The 8,233-nt window shown below is 39.0% G+C and overlaps 1 pseudogene; it reads left to right on the forward strand.

Moving 5' to 3' along the window:
• Positions 1–2,495: 2,495 nt before the first annotated feature.
• On the forward strand, positions 2,496–2,982 carry LOC126511245 (succinate dehydrogenase cytochrome b560 subunit, mitochondrial-like; annotated as a pseudogene).
• Positions 2,983–8,233: the final 5,251 nt, after the last annotated feature.

The raw sequence follows: 8,233 nt of genomic DNA on the forward strand, positions 1-8,233 counted from the left end.
TGTTTGTTGGTTATAAAGAAATATATTGAATACTGCCTGTGTGTCATATTTCTTGGTGTCCAGTGACAAGGGGACATAGTGGAAATCCATATTCAGTCCTCAGATGGGAGAATTTTATGGTTTCAAAATTTGGTCAATCAACTAGCATGAATGAATTTGTTCATTCATGTCTGTATACATAAAAAAACATGCATTAGCCTATGGTTACATAGAAGACTTTTTTTTTCCTGTGTGTTATTGAAACACTCACAGTAGTATATCCCATTTCATGAGACTTCTGAGAAAGAATCCCTCAATTGTTTTTAAAACTGTGGCAAGGAATTTTATGGGGAAGGAAGATGTGCAATCCTTCTATCTTTAACTGCTACATAAAATACAGTACATAAACTTCCTTAGATTTTTAATTTTTCTGAAATCTTTCCTTCAGAGCTACTAGCATGGAAATCACAGACTGATATCAGTGTTTATTCTTTAGCTTATGACACTTAGGGTTCATTTGTATTTCCTCAAAGACAGTGGTTAATGTCAGCAGTGTTTGCCTTGCCACCACACCCAGTAGCTTTGTTCACCATTTTCACATTTGACCTTTCTCTGATGGGAGAGCTCTGACCATCCTGCTTCAAAGGCTCCTCTGAATTCTATGACTTTTTTTTCTTATTGCATATTATTTCTTGCTTCCTTGATCAGGATAGTCTTCTGCCCATGCCATGGGTGTTAGTGATTGCTTTAGTTCTGCCTGTTCTTCTCTTCTCTTCTCTTCTCTTCTCTTCTCTTCTCTTCTCTTCTCTTCTCTTCTCTTCTCTTCTCTTCTCTTCTCTTCTCTTCTCTTCTCACTGTATACTCAACCACTATTACTGTGTACATATCACAGGTACATCTCACCTGTCTCAAATCAAATACAGTTAACCATGCTTTAGCTACGCCCGGGAACCTTCACATGGATTTCTTGCAACCAATTTAATATAAACCCATCTCCAACAGAGCCTATCTTTTACCTTTAACCCTAAACACATTTCTCTCCCTATGACTACTTTTTGATCTGGTCTGTCTGTGACGTCAATCCTGAGAGTCACCCTGAAGCTTGCCTCCTTTCTTCATTCCAGTTTTCAAATCCTTCTCACCAACTTTTAGCTGATGCCTTCCTCCATCATCTCTGCAACTCTATCAGTTCAGTCTCATCAGTCCTTGATGTAAGCAAAGCTGAATCCCTCCACTAGCTCCCAGCAGTCCCTGACTAGACGAATTGTCCCTCAAACTCAAATACTCACTTATTGCTTCAAAATACCTTTATCTGTTAATGACTGTTTTCAAGATGAGGTCCAGGATCTTCTACCTGCAAAGTGGGGCTCTTTTCCCCTAGTGGCCTCTCTCTGCCTTTCTTCTTCTTTCCGTTTCTATCTTAGTATGATACAGTCTTTCAAAGCATTTAAAACTCTTTCAGTTTGCATTAACTTGTCTTGCTGTTTTATGCACATAAGCATTTTTGCTTACTGTCTCCTTTACTCAGAATTACTTTCATCAAATATTATCTCATCTCATTAGCCTGGTGAGAAAGTACAGTAATTTTAAGACCCTAATTTCAGTGTCATCTAATTTTAGAGCAATACCTGGCCCTTTACCAGGATAATATGATCTCACTGTCCAGTGTGACTCTCATGCTCTTTTCTGTGTCCCTCTTAGCAGACTGCTTTGAGATAATAAAATTTATTATTGAGTCATTTATTAATTATGGTCTTCATCAATAAGGCAGTCAGGATAATGGCTCCCCAAAGATGCCTAGAGGTTAATCCCCAGAACTATAAATAGGTACACTGCATTGAGAAAAATAGGTTTGTAACATCTGATCTTCAAATAAGGAGATTAGTTGAGATTATCCAAATTGGCCTAATTCAGTCACAGGGACTCAAAACGAGAATGATGTAGAGTTACAAGTTATAAAGACGTGAGAAGAAAGGACAGAGTGAGCAATGACTCTTCCCTGGGAGCTTTGAAGATGGGAGGACTCCAGAATCCAGGAGTACACTCAACTTCTAGGTTTGGTACAGACCTAAGGCATAGATTCTCTCCTAGAGTCTCCCAAAGAAACACAGCACTGTAGACAACTTGATTATAGCCCCTGCACATTCGAGTTAGACTTCTGATCTCCTGGACTCTCAGGTAATAAATTTGTGCTGGTTTAAGTTGCTATATCTGTATTGTTGTGTTAGAATGCCATAGAGAACCTCTTGGAACCTAGTTCCTTGGGTCTCATGCCTGACACTTGATAAATATTTTATTTTTATATTGAACAATGATGTCTGGATCACGGTTACTAAGGGAATTCAGTGTGATTTCCATGTGTGCATGGGCAAAGCCTTGATGTGGAAAACTGTAATTGTGTTATTAGTCACAGCATAATGGAGTAGTGTGGTATGGTCAGTGCTATTGACTTTGCCTTGTAAGAAACGCAAAAAGATAGCACACCCCTGCTTAAAATTAAGGCAAAATGACTCAAGATGACTGTGCTCTTGCTGTGACGTGTTGGCCATCATGGCCTCCAAATCCACCTTAATTCTCAGCACTGTCTCACAAATGCTGTTCCTCTGGGAACCACAGGTAAAGAAGAGATGGAGTGAGTCTAGAATAAAAACGGGAGTTCAAAGTGCCCTTTTCTCCCCTAACACTATAAACAGTTGATCTCTTCCCATGGCACTGTGGCGCTAGTATGGCCTTAAGAGGAAGGGATCTCTCTTTTGGACCTGCTGGTACTGCTGCTTCTCGGAAACGTGTGAGTCTTATCTGATGTCCCTGTGTTTGGGAACAGCACTCATCCACACAACTAAGTTTGTCCTTGTCTTCCCTCCCATGTGCCACATGTGGAATGGGATCCGACACTTGATGTGGGACCTAGGAAAAGGCCTGGCGATCCTCCAGGTCCAGGAGTCTGGAATGGCTGTCTTGGTTCTTACTATGCTGTCCTCTGTAGGACTGGCAGCCATGTGAAGAGCTGAAATTCCCAGCATTGTCCTATACATCATCACACCGATTTATATTCCTGTTTATTATCACTCTTATCGCCAGCCACCAAGGTTCCCCTGATTTGCTTAGATGTCACGTGCTTCAGATCCCATGGAGCTCAGTAGACACTTAAAGAACTCAGTAGACACTTAAAGGCTGTTTTTCCTGGGCCCAGGCCCTTCTTCCCTCTCCACATTTGACTCTGATTTGTGCAAGGGTCTGCTTTCAGCTCCTTCTTTCTCAGACAGTGGAAATAATGCCAGTTCTGTGGCTGCCCTGGGTGCCACTATCTGTAGGCTGCTGGCTTAAAGAACAACTCTGTTCATTGGTCAGCTCGGGGTCTTTAGCACCCACACAGTGGGACTGAGAGAAGAGAGGTAGAGGTGGAGGGAATTGCTCTGTCCAGCTAGGAGATACAGAGTGAGTTGGATCTTGGACGCTCATACTTGGGAAAAAAGATACACAGCTTTTGATGGATAAGGAAGATCCAAAAAAATTGTATTTTTTGTTGTGTTTTACACTTCTAGTGAAACACACCTTTAATGTAATGTTTTCTGATCTAAATTCTTGTACTGTCTTTCTTTGGAAAAATTTAAAATACTACTCATTTCAAATAAAATTAAAGCAAAACAATGTTGTAGGAGGCTGCTTATTCCATTCCCAGCTACCCAGAACCAAAATAACCACACAGAAATTGTATTAATTAAATCACTGCTTTGCCCATTAGCTCTAGCTTCTTACTGGCTAATTTTTACATCTTAATTTAACCCATTTCTATTAATCTGTGTATTGCCACGAGGTTGTGGCTTACTGGGTAAAGTTCCAGGGTCTGTCTACTGTGGGGCTACATGGCTTCTTTCTCCCAGCATTCAGTTTAGTTTTCCCCATCTAGCTCTACTCTGCCCCATCAGGCCAAGCCAGTTTCTTTATTCATTAACCAATAAAAGCAACACATAGACAGAGGGACCTCCCACATCAAAACAGTGTGGTCTAGACATAACACAGGACACAGTCTATCTTTCTTGTGTACAGATCTTAACTCAGGAAAGAAATACAATTTAAAAAGAAAACTGGCATGTGAGGATACTTTGAAACAGCATAGATTATGAAAGTGGCTAAGACAGACTTCATAGACACTCAAGATGTTATGGCAGTACATGAAGGAGGGTGATCATGGTGACACACACCTGTAATCTCAGCACTCATGAGGCTGGAGCAGAAAGATCCTGATTTAGATCAGGCATGAGAACATTAGAGGATCATGTTGCAGACTTAGAGGAATTGAAGAAGAAATGCTGGTGTTTGTATGGGTTGGTAACTGGCCTAGTGAAGGGGGCATATTGAAAAAGAAAGCCAGATTCACACCCTAGAAATACTCTCTCAAGGAGGGTGGAGGTTAGACATGCATTGAATGAAGCAATTTTAGACAACTATGTCTATTTATCGTGTCTAACTTTTTTTCCCTTTGAGTCTGAGTTTTGAGTTGACCTTTGCCCCTTAACTGACCATTTCTTTCTAAAGGTAATGATGTCTACCTTGTTGTTGTGATTTGTTTGTTTTTGTTTTGTTTTCCCAAATGTCCTCTGTGTGACTACTAGATCATTTACTTCATTGCAGCACTTGACATGTGGCATTTACATCCTCTGGCCCAACTAAATACATGTCCAATAAGTATGTCATGCTAGCACCTGGTACACCATACAGGCTTTGTTACTTAACACAGGCTAGCCTGGATTCTCTGTGTTGCCTTGAAGGTATTGAATGTGAAGAGATACTGCATCAGCCTTTATTGTTAAAATTATAGACATCCAGTTTTTTACCTCTCTCTTTTGGCAACATCTCCATCCCAATGTTTTATACCTCAGTTCCAAATATTTGGATATCTTTAGTAGATTTAACTGTCTGTATCTTGATTTCTTTGTTGTCTTTAACCAAGGGATCTATCTCATGTATTTTCCTGCCGGGGGTTAAGTAAAGGAAATCTGAGTCCCTGTAGGAAGACATGGAGTGAGTAGTAAAGCCTGTTCCCCTGCTTGATCCAAGAGTGAAGTCTTCTGCGGCATTTCAAGGACAGAGCCTGGTGCCAAGCCCCGCAGGGAGCAGTGGGAGAGCCAGGCTTCCTTGCTGTGGGACTTCAAGGGAAGTCTGCTGCATGCCACCCATTTGTGGGAGTGAAAGATTTATAACAGTTTTTCATAAATTAGACGAATCTTGAGAGCAGGGAGAACTGATTGAAGCTATTTAATTGTGGATGCAACCTATTTCCAGGAAAGTAAACGGTTCTGGGAGAGAGTCCTTGTGGTGTGATGCAGCAGGAATTTGGTGAAATGCAGGTTTCCCCCGTGTCACACAGCTCTGGGGGAATGGCCATCAGAGTAAAACCCAAAGCGGGTGTAGGAGGAAGGGAAGGCTTCACACATCTTCCTGCACCCAAAATCCCACAGCCATGAAGATCCCACAAGGGTCCAAAATGAGTCACACACACACTAAGGAACAAGTTTTGGGGAGACAGCAATCCACAAAATCAGCTTTGCGGTAAGGAAAACTAAGGTTGTGCTCTGATACCCTGTATACTGGGCATGCTTATTTCTGAAGCTAGCCAAGTCTGGCAACTTGATGGGGCCATAGAACTAAAAGTGGCTGCATTACTATGCCCAGTTTAAGTGATTCATAGAAACACAAGACACATCAGCCAAGGTTGTCATGCTCAGACAACCAGCTAAGGAATCTACACATGGAGGTGCTGTGAGAATCAATAAAGAGTTGTTTTTTTCTTAATTTGCAAAAGTCCTTTTTATATTTATTATATTTATATTTTTATATTTATATTATTTATGTGATATTTCATGATTCATTTCATTGAGGAGGTCGACTCTGCAAGGAACAACCAGGACCTGTACTATGTTTTAAAGACAAGGCACACACTACCATTCATGCATAAACTACCTGACTACATCTCAGACTCCTGGCAAAAACACCTTGATCCACTGTGGGACTATAGTGGAACCCTGTGCAATCTACAGCACCTTGTACCCTAGGCATGGGCATGAATTCAGCTATTGAAATCACATTCGCTTCTCCAGAACCTGGACCAGATCATACATTGAACACTACAGGAAACTGTCCTCAGATTAGTATGAATTTTTTAAAAGGGTCACCATAAAAAAAAATTGTGTTACATAAAAAAAAATATGTGTTACCATAAAAAACTTTGTGTTACTTGAGACTTGGAAAAACACCATCCCAGGAACCAATTCCTCTCTGCACTTAACAGAGACAATAGTTTCTCTCCAGACCTGTATTAATGGTTATAATAATGGTGGAAAAACATATTTTCCTTTTTTTTAAAAAAAAGCAGGGTTACAGTTAATAAGTGAAGTCTATGTTAAATAAGAAAAATACTTACTTCACATTTTGTTAAGTGTTGCATAGGAAAGAGCAAAGTCCTTGGAAATAATAACAAGTGGAATATGTTTCCATCAATGTAAAGACCTTATTATAACTGGAATCAGTCTTGGCCTCTGCAGGTGGGTTTGCAAATTGGTACAATTATTTTGGAAAGCAATTTGGTCCATAAAAACCTTACAAAACCTCTCAGGTGCCTTAATCCAGTGATTTAGTTGTTAGGAATTTCTCTTAAGGAAATATTTTTAAGTGGAGCTAAAGATATGCGAGACATTGTGGTCACAGCAACATTACTTAATGTGAAAGACAACTGGAAATTATTTCAACTTACAACAAAAATTAGTGGTCACATAATTTGGGATAAATTGTCATGCTATGGAAAGCCTTCTCATACTCTTTTCCATGGTCACGAAATTCTAAACATAGAAGTGTAACTAAAGAAAGGAAAATATAACACTTAGTTCTGCCCCATTTTGTGTCAGACATCAAGAGAAAAGTGATTAAAAGATGGGGTGCATCTCCCTGTATTTCCTGCACTTTCTCCAGTGAAGATGTATTCTTTTTGTAAAAAGATACAAGTAAGTCATAAAAGAGAATAACAAACATTTTAAAAGACTGGAAAATAACAACTGTGTACAAATCTTGCACACCTCCAGGTTGAATAATCAGTCTGCTTTTACTTAATTTTAAGTATTTATATTACTTTGTCATTTTTTAAATGAATATGTTACTAATCTGGGGATATCAGTAATATCTGCCAAAATACCAGACTTTCAGAATCAAATAGTTTCAAAGGTCAGTTATTATGACCAATGTTATTGTTAAAATGTATGGATTTTGACAATTTAAGCTCTTGGAATTTATTTACACATTTGTAATACATATTTATCAATACTACCAAGTGTGTTTTTGGGGATGGTTAAACTTGAAATGTGTCATAACATTGCTAACTGTAAATAACCGCAAGTTTTCTTTACATTTTTCATCTTTTCTTCTTTTTCATTTTATTTGCTGTCCCTTCCTGCTACAGAAGCCTTTTTAGGCAGAAGGAAAAAAATTACACTTGTTTTATAATACCTGGCTAAATTTCAAAGAACACTATAAAACGAACATGCTTAGCTGAATTTCATGAGCAACAGAACAAAACTGCTCAATTAAAAACTCCACAGGATTTACATCACCATAGTTAGCCAACCTTCACATTTATAATGACTGCATATTGATAGAATTCCAATTTCAATATTTCCTAGCACTTGCTGAATAGTTACAAATGTGTCAGTGACCCTTTCAATGGATGCGTAAATAATACCCTAGTTATGTTGACAAAGTAATGGAATCTGACTTGAAGGTATCCACGGTCCCTATATTCCTCAAAGACATGATCTTCTCTTCCAGTTGTGTCCTACCTGATGAGCCAGCCAAAGGCTAGGATGGAGGAATTATTACAGTGGCACCATAGAAACCAGAGACTTCCTAAATTAAAGCGAGTCCACAATTACTCTCAGTAGTTAAGCACTCTTTCCCCTAAAGAGTCATTGTACATTCAGCTTAAATATTAGCTCACTTTCTATAATGGCAGTGCTCTTAAAAAGACTTTATGTAAGTGCACTCAGGAAGCCAGTTATTTAATGCTATCCTATGGTGAAGTCTTTATTATAATAAATACTTGTTACCAAATTTACCTTTTCTTATATGGGATTTTGTTTAATGAGCCATATCCACATTGATTTCATTTAAATGAAGGGATGTTATTTCATAGACCAGTATAAGTTTCTGAAAAGAGGCAATTCCTTTGCAGTGGGCTGTCAGCCTCTCTGTTATTACCCTGAAA

The sequence above is a fragment of the Alexandromys fortis genome, unplaced genomic scaffold, assembly GCF_014885135.2.
Source record: "Alexandromys fortis isolate MF-2015 unplaced genomic scaffold, M_Fortis_MF-2015_v1.1 scaffold_97, whole genome shotgun sequence".
NCBI lineage: Eukaryota > Metazoa > Chordata > Mammalia > Rodentia > Cricetidae > Alexandromys > Alexandromys fortis.